The sequence below is a fragment of the Dendrobates tinctorius genome, unplaced genomic scaffold, assembly GCF_039654945.1.
Source record: "Dendrobates tinctorius isolate UK_male_01 unplaced genomic scaffold, ASM3965494v1 ptg000035l, whole genome shotgun sequence".
NCBI lineage: Eukaryota > Metazoa > Chordata > Amphibia > Anura > Dendrobatidae > Dendrobates > Dendrobates tinctorius.
The window spans coordinates 27,750,707-27,768,623 of NW_027361703.1; positions in this window are offsets into that span (position 1 = coordinate 27,750,707).

Below are 17,917 nucleotides of genomic sequence, written 5' to 3' on the forward strand. Positions count from 1 at the left end.
AATCTGCCGTGGATCCGCTGGATATCGGCATCGTGTGCACATGGCCTTAAGCCTGCCACTAAGACAAGGTAACATTTTTTAAAATGCCCATTACACTTTTTAGGTATGTTTGTATTTATTTTTCTGTAAGGTTATGTGTCACATACATTTTTTCAAATGACTAACAATACCACATACACGGGACAAATACCACCACACAATGTCCAGACTACACAATGACCGAATACCACATACAGGGAACAAATACTGTCATACAATAGCCGGACATCATAATGTCCGAATAATATTACATACAAAGGAAAAATACAGCCACACATGACCAGACCAGAGTGACCGAATACTACAGTACTGATCATTAATAAAAAAAACACAATACTAATAGTACCATTATACACAAGAACTCTGTACATATTATACAGTGTACAAGTGACAGTGACCAGTGACATTATACATAGGAGACTTGTATATAGTGTCAGTGTACAGGTAATACAGTGATCACCAGTGACATACACAGGAGAACTGTATATAGTATACCGGTGATACAGGGATCACCAGTGACATTATACATAGGAGCTCTGTATATATAGTGTCATTGTACAGGTAATAATGATCACTAGTGACATTATACACAGGAGCTCTGTATATAGTGTACAGGTCTCATTAGTGACATTATACATAAGAGTTCTGTCTACATAGTGTCAGTGTACAGTAAGTGATCTCCAGTGACATTATAAACAGGAGCTCTGTATGTATGGTCAGTACACAGATAATACAGTAATCACCAGTGACATTATACACAGGAGCTCTGTATATAGTGTTCAGGTGATACAGGAATCACTAGTGACATTATACACAGGAACTTTGTATATGGGGTATAGTGTACAGATAATACAGTGATCACCAGTGACATTTTACACAGGAGCTCTGTATATGGTCTGTGATACACTGACTCACCAGTGACATCTGTTCTTGAAGTCCTTTGTCTTGCTCTTCTTCATCCAATGCAGACCGCCATCACTTCTTCCAGCCAGGACTCATCTCTGCAGAAAATAAACACACAGTTATCAATTGCTGATAGCTCCTCGACGACTATCCCTTCTAGCCCTATAGGGCCCTGGCAATGTAGCCAAGAAAGAAATATAGGGACACAAATGTTGGACACATTGGTGTAAATGGGTAAACCTGTCTGTAGCGGTAGAAGGGGTTTTAAGAAAAGCTATATACCATAATGGCCATAAGACATACCTGTGTACAATAAGACCCCAGATAGGTAAAGTGCATCATGATATGTACTGAAAGGAGTGGTATATATGAATGGTGTCATAAATAAAATTCTGAGATATAAACAGATGAAGAGGAAAAAATAGCGCAAAATAGGGTTTTATCCGATAGTAATTACTATATGCTGACCTTATCCCAGGTTATATAGATGCTGCAGATCCACAGGTGATTTCACCAGAGAAATATTCACAGGTGATTTCACCAGAGAAATATCCACAGGTGATTTCACCAGAGAAATATCCACAGGTGATTTCACTGGGCAGCACGGTGGCTCAGTGAATTGCATTGCAGCCTTGGTTCGAATCCCACCAAGGACAACATCTGCAAGGAGTTTGTATGTTCTCCTCATGTTTGCGTGGGTTTCCTCCGGGTACTGATAGGGAATTTAGATTGTGAGCCCCATCGGGGACAGTGATGATAATGTGTGCTGCTGAATATGTTAGCACTATATAAAAATTATTATTATTTCACCAGAGAAATGTGTTACAAATGGGAGGTTTCTGGTCTGTATCTGAACTGCCGGGTGACAAAGAAACATCAAATGCTGGAGATTCTGACTTTTTTTTTCTTTATTCTACTCGTTTTGAAGCGTAGCCTACTTCTTCAGGAAACAAAAGCCATGATATTCACCCCTCTCTGACCTCTGGCCCTCTGTGCCCTGGGCACGTCTGACCATGGACGGAATAGTACGTAAAGCGATCGGCCGCGCTCACGGGGAATAGCGCAGCCGATCGCGGCCAGGTGTTAGCTGATTCTCACAGCTGACATCGGGGCACTTTAACCTCAGAAACACTGCGATAAAACAAGATTGCAGCATTCTGGTGCTGTCAGAGGGGCTGTTAGCCCCTCTGCCTTTGTATTGGAGACCCCGTATCATGACGCGGGGTCCCGATCGATCCCATGGTAACCCGATGTCATCATGACGACATCTGGGTTACCAGAGCTGAGAGACTTCCTGTCGTGCAGTGCATGCCAGGAAGTCTCCAGGTCAGTACTGTGCACGGATTGCTGCGCTGCAAGCTTCTATAGCACTTGTAGGTTTAATCCTTTTCACACTTGCACTTTATCACCCGTTAGTGGTGAAATATTTATTGTTTACATTACTGCTTGGATTCTTAGCGGCAGCTATTATGTATTCTATTTAGATGAATGTATGCCACCACTCTCCCACCTCCATACATGTATTTTGTCAGGCCCGGTTTTACATGTTTTTTGCTTGTCCTTTTCGCTTCTTTTATGAACTCCAAGTTTATGCTTCAGTAATATTATGAGACTGTATTTGTATCTGAATAATAAAAAAATTATATTTTTTACTCATTTTTGGATTTACACTCTGTCTTTATCATATTCCAAGCTTCTATAGCATGCAGATGCTGCTTCATCTGCATGCTATAGAAGCGATCAGCCTGCAAAAAATGAATGTTGCATAGTGGGACAATGTGCAAGAGTAAGAATGAAATAAAAAAAAAAGTTAAAATAATTGTAAAAATATTTTAAAAAATAAAAAATACTAATAAAATATTAATAAAATAAATATTTTATATTATTGAATCAATATTTGAATAAAAAAATCTAAACAATAAAAGTACACATATTTGGTATCGCCGCATCCGTAATGCCCCGACCTGTAACTGTCCCACTAGTTAACCCCTTTAGTGAGCACCATAAAAAAAGGCAAAAAAACAATACTTTATCATCATACAACCAAACAAAAGTGGAATAACATGCGATCAAAAAGACCAATAGAAATAAACATGATGGTACCGCTGAAAACGTCATCTTGTCCCGCAAAAAACGAGCTGCCATACAACATCATCAGTGAAAAATATAAAAGTTATAGATGTCAGAATAAAGTGATGCAAAAACAATTATTTTTTCTATAAAATAGTTTTTATTATATAAAAGCGCAAAAACATACAAAAATATAAGTGAGGTATCGCTGTAATCGTACTGACCCAAAGAATAAAACTGCCTTATCAATTTTACCACATGCTGAACGGTGTAAACGCCCCCCAAAAGAAATTCATGAATTGCTGGTTTTTGCTCATTCTGTCTCCCAAAAATAAGAATAGAAAGCGATCAAAAAATGTCATGTGCCCAAAAATGGTACCAATAAAAACGTCAACTCTTCCCGCAAAAAAACAAGACCTCACATGACTCTGAGGGCCAAAATATGGAAAAATTATAGCTCTCAAAATGTGGTGATGCAAAAACTCTTTTGGAATAAAAAGCGTTTTTTAGCGTGTGACAGTGGCCAAACATAAAACCCTGCTATAAATAGTAATAATAATAATAAATTTTATTTTTATAGCGCCGACATATTCCGCAGCACTTTACATTTCAGAGGGGATTTGTACAGACAATAGACATTACAGCATAACAATAATCACATACAGTAGATTATAACAAATACCAAGAGGAAAGAGGGCCCTGCTCACAAGCTTACAGTCTATGAGATAAGAGGTAGACACGAAAGGTGGGTGGTAACAATTGCCCTGATTGTATGGACCAGCCATAATGTTAAGTGTGTGACAGTACAGACACAGAGGGCTAATGGATGCATAAAGCATGTGGGAACATGATGCGGGAAATCTGGTTATGGTAAAACTTTTGGCTTTGCCACACAGGGATAGATTAGGTTAATGTGTTGCGGCGATAGGCCAGTCTGAATAAATGTGTTTTCAGGGCACGCTTAAAATCGTGGGGATTGGGGACTAATCGTATTGACCTGGGAAGTGCATTCCAAAGAATTGGCGCGGCACGTGTAAAGTCTTGGAGACGGGAGTGGGAGGTTCTGACTATTGAGGATACTAACCTCAGGTCATCAGCAGAACAGAGGGGGCGGGTAGGGTGGTATACTGAAACAAGGGAGGAGATGTAGGGTGGTGCTGAGCCATGGAGGGCTTTGTGGGTGAGGGTAATAAGTTTATACTGAATTCTGGAGTGGATGGGTAGCCAGTGTAATGACTGGCACAAGGTAGAGGCATCGGTGTAACGATTGGTGAGGAATATGATCCTGGCTGCAGCATTCAAGACAGATTGGAGAGGGGAGAGTTTGGTAAGAGGGAGACCGATTAGAAGAGAGTTACAATAGTCGAGACGAGAATGAATAAGAGAAACAGTAAGAGTTTTTGCAGAGTCAAAAGTAAGAAAAGGTCGAATTCTAGAAATGTTTTTGAGGTGCAGATGACAAGAGCGAGCCAGTGATTGAATGTGGGGGGCAAAGGAAAGCTCGGAATCAAGTATGACCCCAAGACAGCGGGCCTGTTGCTGGGGAGTAATAGTGGAGCCACACACAGAAATAGCAATGTCGGGTATAGGTACATTAGTAGAGGGAGGAAACACCAGGAGTTCAGTCTTTGACAGGTTCAGTTTCAGATATAGTGAGGATATGATATTAGACACAGCGTTTAGACAATCGCCGGTGTTTTCTAGAAAGGCTGGCGTGATGTCAGGAGAAGAAGCGTATAATTGGGTGTCATCAGCATAGAGATGGTACTGGAAACCAAATCTACTGATTGTTTGACCAATAGGGGCAGTGTACAAGGAGAAGAGGAGGGGGCCTAGAACCGATCCTTGGGGGACCCCAACAGTAAGGGGAAGGTGAGAGGAGGAGGAACTGGCAAAAGATACAGTAAAGGAGCGGTCGGAGAGATAGGAGGAGAACCAGGAGAGAACTGTGTCCTTGAGGCCAGTGGAACGGAGCATAGTGAGGAGGAGCTGATGATCCACAGTGTTGAATGCTGCAGAGAGATCCAAGAGAATTAGCATGGAGTAATGACCCTTTGATTTAGCTGTTAGCAGATCATTAGAGACTTTAGTGATGGCAGTTTCAGTGGAGTGTAAAGAGCGGAAACCGGATTGGAGAGGGTCGAGAACAGAGTTTTCTGAGAGATAGCGGATAAGACGGGAGTGGACCAGGCGTTCCAGGAGTTTAGAGATGAAGGGAAGATTAGAGACAGGTCTATAGTTAGCGGCACAGTTTTGGTCGAGGGATGGTTTTTTAAGTAGTGGATGTATGATGGCATGCTTAATTGAGGAGGGAAAAATACCAGAAGAGAGAGAGAGGTTAAATATTTTAGTTAGGTAAGGGGTGACAGCAGGGGAAAGGGACTGAAGGAGATGTGACGGAAATGGGTCATTGGTGCAAGTGGTTGGGCGAGAAGATGCAAGGAGCCTGCTTACTTCTTCTTCTGTGACTGGTTCAGAGAGTGAGCTAGATGCAGTGGGGGAGGGAGGATAGTGCATGGTATGAGGTGATTGGGAGATAATTTCCTGTCGAATCTGGTCATTTTTTTCTTTGAAGTAATTGGCCAGATCGTCAGCTCGGAGCTCCGTGGTTGGGGCCTGTACTCTTGGATTGAGTAGAGAATGAAAAGTGTCAAAGAGACGTTTCGGGTTATTGGACAGTGAGGTGATGAGGGTGTTGAAATAGGTTTGTTTGGAGAGGTGAAGGGCAGTGTTGTATGTTCTAAGCATAAACTTAAAATGGATGAAATCTTCGTGTAGATTGGATTTTCTCCACAGACGTTCGGCGCACCTGGAGCACCGCTGCAGGAAACATGTTTGCACCGTGTGCCAGGGTTGTCGCCGTCTGCGTTGTGGTGTTCTATTTATAGAGGGTGCAAATTCATCCAGGGCACTTTGAAGTGTTTCATTGTAATGCTTCAATGCAGAATCAGGACACGAGACGGAGGAGATAGGGGCCAATGAAGACTGCAAGTTCTTCATAAGGTTCTGGGTGTTAATGGCCTGTATGTTTCTATAAGTCTGGACTGTGGGGGTGACCTGAGCAGCCTGGCAGTTCTTTATAGAGAATGAAAGAAGATTGTGGTCAGAGAGCGGGTGAGGGGAGTTTGCAAAATCATCCATTGCACAAAACCGAGAGAAGACCAAGTCGAGGGAGTTTCCGTCTTCATGCGTTGGAGAATTAGTAAGCTGCGAAAGGCCAAATGAGGAGGTTAGAGATAAAAGGTGAGTAGCAGATGGTGAGAGGGGAAGAGCAATGGGGATGTTGAAATCTCCCATGATGAGGGTAGGGATGTCACAGGAGAGAAAATGTGGAAGCCAAGTGGAAAAATGATCCAGGAACTGATGGGAGGGGCCGGGAGGACGATACACCACCGCCACTCGCATGGAGAAGGGGGTGTAGAGTCTGACGGCATGGACCTCAAAAGAAGGGAAGACAAGTGAGGGTACTTGAGGGATAACCTGAAAGGTACACTTTGGTGATAGGAGCAGACCAACGCCTCCACCAGCTCTACTGTCTGATCTTGGGGTATGAGAGAGGTGTAGCCCCCCGTATGAAAGAGCAGCAGCAGCGGTAGTGTCTGACTGCTGGATCCAGGTTTCAGTAAGAGCCAGGAGGTTAAGAGAATTAGAAAGGAAGAAGTCATGGATGAAGGAGAGTTTGTTACACACTGAGCGAGAATTCCAAAGTGCACAATTAAGAGAGACAGATGGCAGGCAGGGAATATTAATCAGATTAGAGGGGTTTCTAAGTGTAGCAGTCGGGGGGTTTGACTTTCTATAACATGGGGGACCAGGGTTGGGAGCAATGTCTCCTGCGACTAGGAGAAGGAGGATAGAAAGAGTGAGCAGATGGTTAAGTGATTTGTGAGAGCGTCTCTGATGTTGAATGGTGGGACTGACTGGATCTGTGCAATTTAACAACGTGAAAAGAGCGTGAGTGCTATACATAGGAGAGGAAAGAAGCGAGGGGCCAATATGGATGGAGTGTAGAGAGTTAATGCCAGGGCGGTGGATGTGTGTGAATGCAGCGGCCAGGATATAAATTACACAAATGCATATGGTATATATTTGATGTACTCCAAATGTACAGGGAGTAGATGTATATAAATGTCTTACCTGTCTCCTGCCCTGTCTAACTGCCATGTTATAACTGCCAGTAGTACTTTGATACATGTACTTCGATTACATGTGCATAAATGCCACCGCTGCATAAATGCTCCCCCTAGCTAGGTCTGAATATATAGGAGGTTAAGGCTAAGTTTTTTTTGGCTCTCTCTCTTCTCGTTAATCAATCACACTAAATTGAGACACCAGGACCCAATAAAATGTTGTGGTCAAATAAACACACGTCCAGCACTACATGGATCATAAAGCACTTTGAAAAGTTTCTTGACCTCACAACATAAGGGGACAAGCAGAGTAAGCTGAAAAAAACTATATACCAGATATAAGCTTGCAGAGTTGAAAACACAGAGATAGCATTCAGGATTAACTGCTTGCTGACATTGAATGGAGACACAGGAGTGGATTCAGAGCAGAGATTGGAAAAGCTGGTTACCAGATATAAGCTTGCAGAGTTGAAAACACAGAGATAGCATTCAGGATTAACTGCCTGCTGACATTGAATGGAGACACAGGAGTGGATTCAGAGCAGGGATTGGAAAAGCTGGTTACAGTAAGTAAGTAACTGGTTATAGTAAGTCAAACCCCCCTTTATCACCCCCTTAGTTAGGGAAAAATAAAATTAAAAAAATGTATTTCCATTTTCCCATTAGGGTTAGGGCTAAAGTTAGGGTTGGGGTTAAAGTTAGGTTTAGTGTTGGGGCTAAAGTTAGGGTTAATGTTGGGGCTAAAGTTAGTGTTAGGGTTGGGGCTAAAGTTTTGATTAGGGTTAGGGTTGGGATTAGGGTTAATGGTATGTTAGGGTTAGGTTTGTGGTTAGGGTTGGGATTAGGAATAGGGGTGTGTTGGGGTTAGGGTTGGAGTAAGAATTGGGGGGTTTCCACTGTTTAGGCACATCAGGGGCTCTCCAAATGCGACATGGCGTCTGATCTCAATTTCAGCCAATTCTGCTTTGAAAAAGTCAAACGGTGCGCCTTCCCTTCCGAGCTCTGCCATGCGCCCAAACAGTGGTTTATCCCCAGATATGGGATATCAGCATACTCAGGACAAATTACACAACAACTTTTGGGGTCCAATTTTTCCTGTTACCCTTGGGAAAATAAAAAATTTGGGTCGAAAAGATCATTTTTGTGAAAAAAATATGATTTTTTATTTTTACGGCTCTACATTATAAATTTCTGTAAAGCACTTGGGGGTTCAAAGTGCTCACCACACATCTAGATTACTTCCTTAGGGGATCTACTTTGCAAAATGGTGTCATTTGTGGGGGGTTTCCAGTGTTTATGCACATCAAGGGCTCTCCAAACGCGACATAGTGTCCGATCTCAATTCCAGCCAATTTTGAATTGAAAAGTCAAACGGTGCTCCTTCCCTTCCGAGCTCTGCCATGCACCCAAACAGTGGTTTACCTGCATATATGGGGTATCAGTGTACTTGGACAAATTGTCCAACAACTTTTGGGGTCCAATTTCTCCTGTTACCCTTGGTAAAATAAAACAAATTGGATCTGAAGTAAACTTTTTGGGAAAAAAAGTTACCGTATTTTTCGGACCATAAGATGCACTTTTTTCCCCAAAAATTTTTGGGGAAAGTGGGAGGTGCATCTTATGGTCGCAATATACTCACTCCTGTGGCTGATGCGGGTGCGGCGTGGCTCTGTGGTGTGGTGGTGGCGCCGGGCTGTGCTCCGGTGCAGAGGCAGCGGCTCTCTGTTCTTCGTGTGGGGGCTCTGCTAGCATTTCCTCAAAGCCCGGAGGCCCCCGCACATCTGTTGCTGCCATGTTGCGGTGACCTCCGGAAACATGGACACCGGGAAGATGGCCGCCGGTCCGAGGACGGTGCATGGTCAGGTACAGATCTCGCCCCGAGATCTCGGGAGACGAGATTCAAATCTCGGCAACGACATCTCATCCCAAGATCTCATCTCCCGAGATCTCGGGATGAGATCTGAACCTGAGCATGCACCGTCCCCGGACCGGTGACTATCTTCCCGGCGTCCATGTTCCTAGAGGCCACTGCAGCATGGCAGCAATGGATGTGCGGTGGCCTCCAGTCTCTGAGGAAATGCCGGATGAGCCTCCACCCCTGCATCAGAGCCGCTGCCCCTGCTCCTGAGCACAGCACCCCTGCACCTGAGCACAGCACCGCAGCACAGCGCCCCAGCACAGCAGCAAAGTGCCCCAGCACAGTGCCCCCAGCACAGCACAGTGCCACAGCACAGCGCCCCAACACAGCACAGCCCCCCAGCACAGCACAGTGCCCCCAGCACAGCACGGTGCCCCAGCACAGCCCACCCTTCCCCAACACAGTAGCACAGTGCCCCCAACACAGCACGGTGCCCCCAGCACAGCCACCCATCTCCAACACAGTGCCCCAGCACAGCGCCCCAGCACAGCATAGTGCCCCAGCACAGCCCCCTGCCCCAGCACCCCAGCACAACCTCCCTTCCCCAGCACAGCGCCCCAGCACAGCCCCCCTGCCCCAGCACAGCACAGTGCCCCAGCACAGCCATCCCTTCCCCATCACCCCTGCCCCAGCACAGAGCCGCCACCGCACAGCTTGGGATGGGATTTCCTAGAGGCCACCACACCAGCCTGGAACACTGAACGACCCCTGTGACCACTCCTCCACCTGTGCCGGATTCCTTCCCCGGTAAGCTGAATTGGGACTGTGAGACGGACCCCCATTTGACACATTATTATTTTTTTCCCTATTTTCCTTCTGAAAATTTGGGGTGCGTCTTATGGTCCGGTGCGTCTTATAGTCCGAAAAATACGGGTAAATGTTCATTTTTTTTAAACATTACAAAAATTCTTGTGAAGCTCCTGAAGGGTTAATAAACTTCTTGAATGTGGTTTTGAGCACCTTGAGGGGTGCAGTTTTTAGAATGGTGTAACTTTTGGGTATTTTCTATCATATAGACCCCTCAAAGTGACTTCAAATGTGATGTGGTCCGTAAAAATAAAATGGTGTTTCAAAAATGAGAAATCGCTGGTCAACTTTTAACCCTTATAACTTCATAACAAAAAAAATTTGGGTTCCAAAATTGTGCTGATGTAAAGTAAACATGTGGTAAATGTTATTTATTAACTATTTTGTGTGCCATATCTCTCTGCTTTAAGGGCATTAAAATTCAAAGTTGGAAAATTGCGCAATTTCCATTTTTTCATAAATAAACGCAAGTCATCTCAAAGAAATTTTACCACTATCATGAAGTACAATATGTCACGAGAAAACGATGTCAGAATCACCAGGATCCATGGAAGCGTTCCAGAGTTATTACCTCATAAAGGGACAGTGGTAATAATTGTAAAAATTGGCCTGGTCATTAACATGCAAACCACCTTCGGGGGGTAAAGGGGTTAAAATTAGGATATCGTCTGTGTAGCGCCCCCAGAATAAAATCTGGGGACACCACCAGGAGAGGATCTGTTCTCACCAAACACTACAGTGTCTTCCCACTAGCCCAGCAGTAGGTTGGCATAAGTGCGGGGCTCCCCATGGCCGTGCCCCAGAGCTCATGGTAGAACCGGACATCAAATAAAAATAAATGTGCGTTATTATAAATCTCAGGAGTTCACAGATAAATTGATTGTGGAGTTAGGTGCACACCTCTAGACCTAAGATAGAATTCTGTTCTCATGTGGGATACTGCTATATAAAGCTTCCACATCGACTGATGCTAGTTTTGTGTTTTCACATACTACAATATCGACCCAAGGCAAAAAAAAACCCTCTACCATTGGTATTAATGATTAAGATGATGGAATTTGTTAGTACCATAATGATCGCATTCAATATGAAACAGGATTTTTCAGAATCTCAATGTTGATAGTTAAAGGGAACCTGTCAGCTGATTTGGCCACTATAAGATTCTATAATGCTGTAGATATGTCCCCGATCCGAAAAATAAGTTATAATATACTATATTGTCTATATTTGCCCCTTTTCACATGTAAAGCGCCATGGAATAAATGGCGCTATAAAAATATATAATTATATAAAAAAAGTATAACAATAATATACTCACCAGTGGGGCGGTCCGGTCCGATGGGTGTCGCAAGTCCTGGTCTGGTGCCTCCCACCTTCTTGCACCACAGCCATCCTGCTTACTTCATGGCTCCCAGGCATCGCACTCCTGCACAAGCGTTCTCTGGTCAGAGTGGCCCAGCGTCTGCGCACTGCAATACTTTGCTCTGCCCTCCACAGGGCAGATAAGATCGATGAAGCCCCCAGGAAGGCTGTGTCGCAAGAAGATGGAAGGCGCCAGACCTGGACCTGCAACACCCATCAGACCGGACTGCATCGGACCCCCCTGTTAGACGTTGGATTCCTGTGGCTACACAACAGGAGTCCAGAGCCTCACATATTGCTTTGCAGCAAGTCACTCCTGAGGCTAAGTCCCGCTGCCGCTCCACTGAGCATGATCGTGAGACGATCTCCCATTGGAGCTCGGGAGTCACGTGCTCATGTCCTTCCCCTGATCTGGTTGGTCCATCTAAGAGATCTGGAAGCGCACGGCTATAAAAGGACCGAATGGCCATTCGGCCATGCGCTAGTATAGACTTTACTTGCTAGATGTGTGAATGGTGACGGATGTATGACTCTGGTGACTGACTCATTTGAAACCCCTTCCCTCTGATATTACGCATGTGGATAGGGAATTAGTTCAGCAGTCAGCGCCAGTCAGTGGCAAGCTGTAGGCCACTGTGCACACCGCGCCTCTACACTAGGGTCCGATTGTGCTACTCCACACGGTACTATCGTCTCGCGGCAGTGTCCTACGCCGCGCTGCAGTTGCAGCTCTCTTTGGCGCCCGCAGTAGCGACGCCGCACACACAGTAGGTCTAGACGGACGCAGTTCCTTCTGCCTTGGGTCCTGCACCTGTGACCTGATACCGTGTGTGCATATATCTGAAACCTGTGATGCTAACAGGCTCAGCCTTTTTGTGTTCACCCCTACTGGCATCTCTGTGATTAAACAGTGATTGCTCTGTACACCTGGGTGACGTTTAACCCCGTGCGCATTATACCGCCATTTAGCACGTCTGCCATTACTCAGCAGCAGTTACAACACCTTCTGCACGGTGGAACCTGAGCGGCGAACACACTTTATTATTTATTTTATTTAGTGCGTTCCGCCGTTCCTAACACCCCCCTCACTGATTGTGCCTATAGGGACAGAAGGGTAAGCCGTCAGGAGGGGGGGCGCCACTTGGGCTTACATAGGGTGCCAACCTCCGCTCGTACACAGTGTCCAACATTTGTGTCCCTATATTCCTTTCTTGGCCCCATTGCCAGGGCCTTATAGGGCTAGAAGGGATAGTCGTTGAGGAGCAGTGGCACCAATTGCATTTGACTTGAGATAAGACACTGAATTTATATTAAAATATAAATGTGAAAGACCAAAATTAATATGTAAAAATAGAATAATAAAGAAAAAAATATGTTAAGTAATTATGTTGTCCTATTCCTCCTTTGTATAGACATAATCATGTCATCTTTTGTCAATATAGTGTAATATTTTTTCGGATAGTGGATAGCTATATAAACTGCCAATAAGATTAGCCTAGTGTATTGGGTGGTCAGTCACATGACTTAATTATGCATTTATATTTCAATTTTGTATTATTTTTTACCTTTTATATACAACTATTATTAATAATGACATAGGAGCTTTTGAATATTTTTTTCCTTGATCAGGTTACTTTAGTGTCCCCTTTTTTGAGGCATTCCCTAATAGGTAATATTGTTTTTATACATGGTTATTAAAGACTTATTGTTTTTATGTTCTATTGATCTTTTTGTTTATTTTAGTTTTACTTATAGCCAGAAAATAAGTTTAATTATGTTTTACTTTCTGCAGTTTTCCAAAATCATTGCTCAACAAGGATCACCAAGCTATGACTTGCCTACTTTGGACACATCATACTAAGAGAGCAGTCAGTGGAGGAGGACATCGTGGTAGGGAGAATAGAAGGAACACATGAGAGAGGGAAGACCAGTAACTGTTAAGTCATAAATAAAAACTTACTTTAATAGCTTATTTTTACTTTGATGGAGCTGTGTAACAGCTTGTTTTCTTACACTCTGAGCTGATATTTATTTTTATTGGTACCAGGCATACTTATCTTTTGATTGTGTTGTTTTGGAAAGTGCAACTGAATAATGGCAAATCTTGTATTACTTTTTATTTTCTTTTGGGATTTAATGTATAATTTAAATAACTGTATAGTTTTATAGATTTGATTTTTGGGGGACACAACAATATATATGTTTAATTTTTCATAACTGTTATTTTTGTATAAGGAAATGTTTTTGTGTTTTTTTTCAAATTGTATATATTTATCTTTTCTACTTTACTTTTTTTTAGCCTTTTTAGGGAACTTGAACCCGTGATTGTTGAATCAATGATGTACTACGTTACCATAGTATATAGTAAAATTGTGATTCTCTTATGGAGCTCAGCCTACTTCGTGTCTTTTTGCTTTCTCAGTTTTCCCATGGTAAGTGACATGTGGCATGAAAGAAGATCAGAGTGCTGAAAGTAATGCTACGTCCCCAAAACAGTGATGATCTCATCATCATCCAGTTTGTCTGGGATTAAATGAAGAGACAGAAGGATTTGCACAAGACAACATCCACAGAAGAGCTGTGGTCTTTTCTCCAAGATGTGTGGAACAAACTCTTCTCTAAGTTCCTTCAAAAATTGTGTGCAAGTGTACCTAGAAGAACCGATGCTCATTCACTTTGCATTTTGTAAAATGTTAAAAATAAATAATAATAAGCTATTAGAACTTCTATTTTTGAAAAGCAACTTACTTGGCATCATTATTTTCAAGACATGAACAATTGAAATCAGAGCAAAAATTCAGATCGCACAATGTCTGATCACGTCAGAAATGACTTTCTCAAATTTGTCAAAACGACAGAAAAACTCCCATAAATGTATACAATTAGAACAATTAGAGTCATAAAATCTGTCTTAAAGGTATCTCAAAATTAGTTTATTTCTACATAGATATAAAGTATAGATAACAATAAAATCACTAGAATACTAGATGTAACAGTATTATATAGGAAGAATTTCATGCGAACGACACAGGACAAAATAGAAAAGTCTGGAAGGCAGCACTATAATAAAAGTATATGACCGGTAGGACCAAGTTCTTGTAAAGGCTAAACCATAATTAGCAGTCAGTGTGTATGGGCCTTGAAGAGGCAAACAGTATAGTGCAGGGTTCCCCAACTCCAGTCTTCAAGGCCCACCAACAGTTCATGTTTTCAGGATTTCCTTTGTACTGCACAGGTGATGCAATTATCACCTGAGCAATACTAAGGAAATCCTGAAAACATGATCTGTTGGTGGGCCTTGATGACTGGAGTTGGGGAACCCTGGTATAGTGGATAGTTCAAAATTGATCCTCACCCATATCTGTCACAAAGCTGTCACCACAATGCCCGCCCCTACGTTCTTTTTTGGCTTAGGCTTATGAATCTATATATATAAAACTCAAAATCTGTAGTAGCCCGCTCTATACAAATCCACAGTTCTCGCCCGATTTGGGTGAAATTTGGCATGCCCCCTCTCCACCCACAGGAGCAGAATACTGCGCACGTTACAACTCGCTAGCGTCCCCCCATTCATGAGATTGGGGCCCCCAAAGTTAGGCCTTATACATATAATGGAGAAATGTCAAGGGAAAACAACAGTTGTGACTGACAGGGACGGAATATAGCAACAGGCATCTGGATCCATCATATTATATATAAAGGAGGAACTGAGGGCATCATACAATATATATGTGTGAACTGGGACTGTCATGCAATGTATATGTGGGGAACTGGGGCCACCATACTATATATATGGGAGAACTGAGGCCATCATACTATATATATAGGGGAACTGGGTCAACCATAGGAAAACTGGGGCTATCATACTATATATATATATATATATATATATATATATATATATATATATATGAGAACTGGGCCTATCATATTATATATATATGGGGTGAACTGGGGCCATCATTCTATATGTATGGGGGGAACTGGGGCCATCATACTATATATATGGGGGAATTGGGGCCATCTTAGTATATGTAGGGGAACTGGGGCCACCATATTATATATATGGGAGAACTGAGGCCATCATACTATATATATATATATATATATATATATATGTATATTGGAGAACTGGTCCTATCATATTATATATATGGGGTATACTGGGGCCATCATACTATATGTATGGGGTGAACTGGGGCCATCCTACTATGTATATGGGGGGGAACTGTGAACAACATACTAAGCCATAAAAGGTCATTGCTAAAGAAGGTGGCTGTTCACAGGGTGCTGTATCCAAGCATATTAATGGAAAGTTGAATGGAAGGAAAAAGTGTGGTAGAAAAAGGTGCACAAGCAACTGAGATAACCACAGCCTTGAAAGGATTGTTAAGAAAAGGCCATTTAAAAATTTGGGGGGAGATTCACAAGGAGTGGACTGCTGTGGACACACAGACGTATCCAGGATATGGGCTACAAGTGTCTCATTCCTTGTGTCAAGCCACTCATGAACAATAGACAAGACGAGAAGCGCCTTCCCTGGGCCAAGGAGAAAAAGAACTGGACTGTTGCTCAGTGGTCCAAGGTGTTGTTTTCACATGAAAGTAAATTTTGCATTTCATTTGAAAATCAAGGTCCCAGTCTGGAGGAAGAGTGGAGAGGCGCACAATCCAAGCTGCTTGAGGTCCAGTGTGAAGTTTCCACAATCAGTGATGTTTTGGGGAGCCATGCCGCCAGCTGGTGTAGGTCCACTTCATGCTTCCCTGTGCCGACAAGGTTTTGGAGATGGAAATTTCATTCTCCAGCATAACTTGGCACCTGTCTACACTGCCAAAAGTACCAATACCTAGTTTAAAAACAACAGTATCACTGTGCTTGAATGGCCAGCAAACTCGCCTAACCTTAAACCCATAGAGAATCTAAAGGGTATTGTCAAGAGAAAGATGAGAGACACCAGACCCAACAATGCAGATGCAAAAGTGCATGTAGTGAACATACATTTTACTAGGCCAACATTTTGGATTTTAAGATAATTTTTCAAGCTGGTGTTATAAAGTATTCTAATTTACTGAAATAATGACTTTTGGGTTTTAATTGGCTGTAAGCCATAATCATCAACATTAACAGAAATAAACACTTGAAATGGATTATTCTGTTTGTAATGACTCTATATAATATGAGTTTCACTGAAATTAATTAACCTTTTGATGATATTCTAATTTTGTGAGAAGCAACTGTATATAGGGGGAACTGGGGCGATCATAATTTATATATGGGGAGGACTGGGGCTATGATACTATATATATGGGGAGAACTGGGGCCATCCTACTAGATATACGGAGGAACTGGGGCTATCCTACTATATATATGGGGAACTGGGGCCATCCTACTATATATATGGGGGAAAATGGATTAAAAACACACATGTGACATGCACAATGTGAACAAGTCTGTTGGACCATGTTCACACCACCCTGACTGAAACACAAACAAAAAGCACAGAATGACAAATGTGCAAAAATACCTTGCAATAAGACATATAGCAGTAATCAGCAAGTGCTGATAAAAGGTAATAACAAACACAGGGTATTTAGTCGATACATTTTTTTGCAAAAAAATGTATGCCAAGCTGCTCCACCTCGTCAAGGTAACCCGTATTGAAGCAGTCCCTATCTAATGTATTTAAAACCTGAACAGTGTCTAAATGAGCAGGATTAAGACAGGCGCTTTCTGGTATGGGCACCTGGTGCAAGACAGCTCCTTATGTGCATGTCACACAAGAGAGGGGTGGGGTCTCTCAAATCATGCATAAGCGTTTGTGTTTGTTATTACCTTTTATCAGCACTTGCTGATTACTGCTATATGTCTTATTGCAAGGTATTTTTGCACATTTGTCATTCTGTGCTTTTTGTTTGTAAATATATGGGGGAACTGGGGCCATCATACTATACATATGGTAGGAACAGGGACTCTATCAATGTAGTAATCTAGATTCTGAAACCATATCTATGCTGTAAACTTGGTTTTGTTCCCGTATCTATATACCAGACCTAGTAAGCTCAGTTCTGCTCCCTTATCTCTGTAGTAAGCTTGGCTCCGCTCCCTTATCTCTGTTGTAAGATCGGTTCTGGACTGATATCTCTGTAGTAAGCTTGGTTCTGGTCTGATATCTCTGTAGCAAGCTTGATTCTGCTCCCTTATCTCTGTAGTAAGCTCATTTCTTCCACCATAGCTCTCTAGTAAGCTCGGTTAGCTTATCCCTGTGGTAAGCTCAGTTCTGCTCCCACCTCTCTCTAGTAAGCTTGGTTCTGCTCCCATTATCTCTCTAGTAACCCTCTGTCAGGTGCAATAGATCTGACAGGCACACAGTAATTAGTTTCACTTCTCTCTCCTTGCCCACTTATCAGAAAACCCCACCCCTCCTAGTTATCTCCTGACTCTACAGGCTCTGTGAAACCTGATATCACAGTGACTCAGCAGACCTTCTAGTGAGCAGATATCAACACTTTGGCTTCTCAGGCACATTGCGCCTGATTTCAACACAAATTGAAAGGTTAGTATTTTCTTTTTTTATTCATCACGATTGTGTATTTAGCTTGTTTTATGAAGGATTAATGCTAAGTTAGTGTACATAAGTACTGTTTTCTTAGACAAAAGGAGGGTGGCTTCTAAGGCACATTGCGCCCTA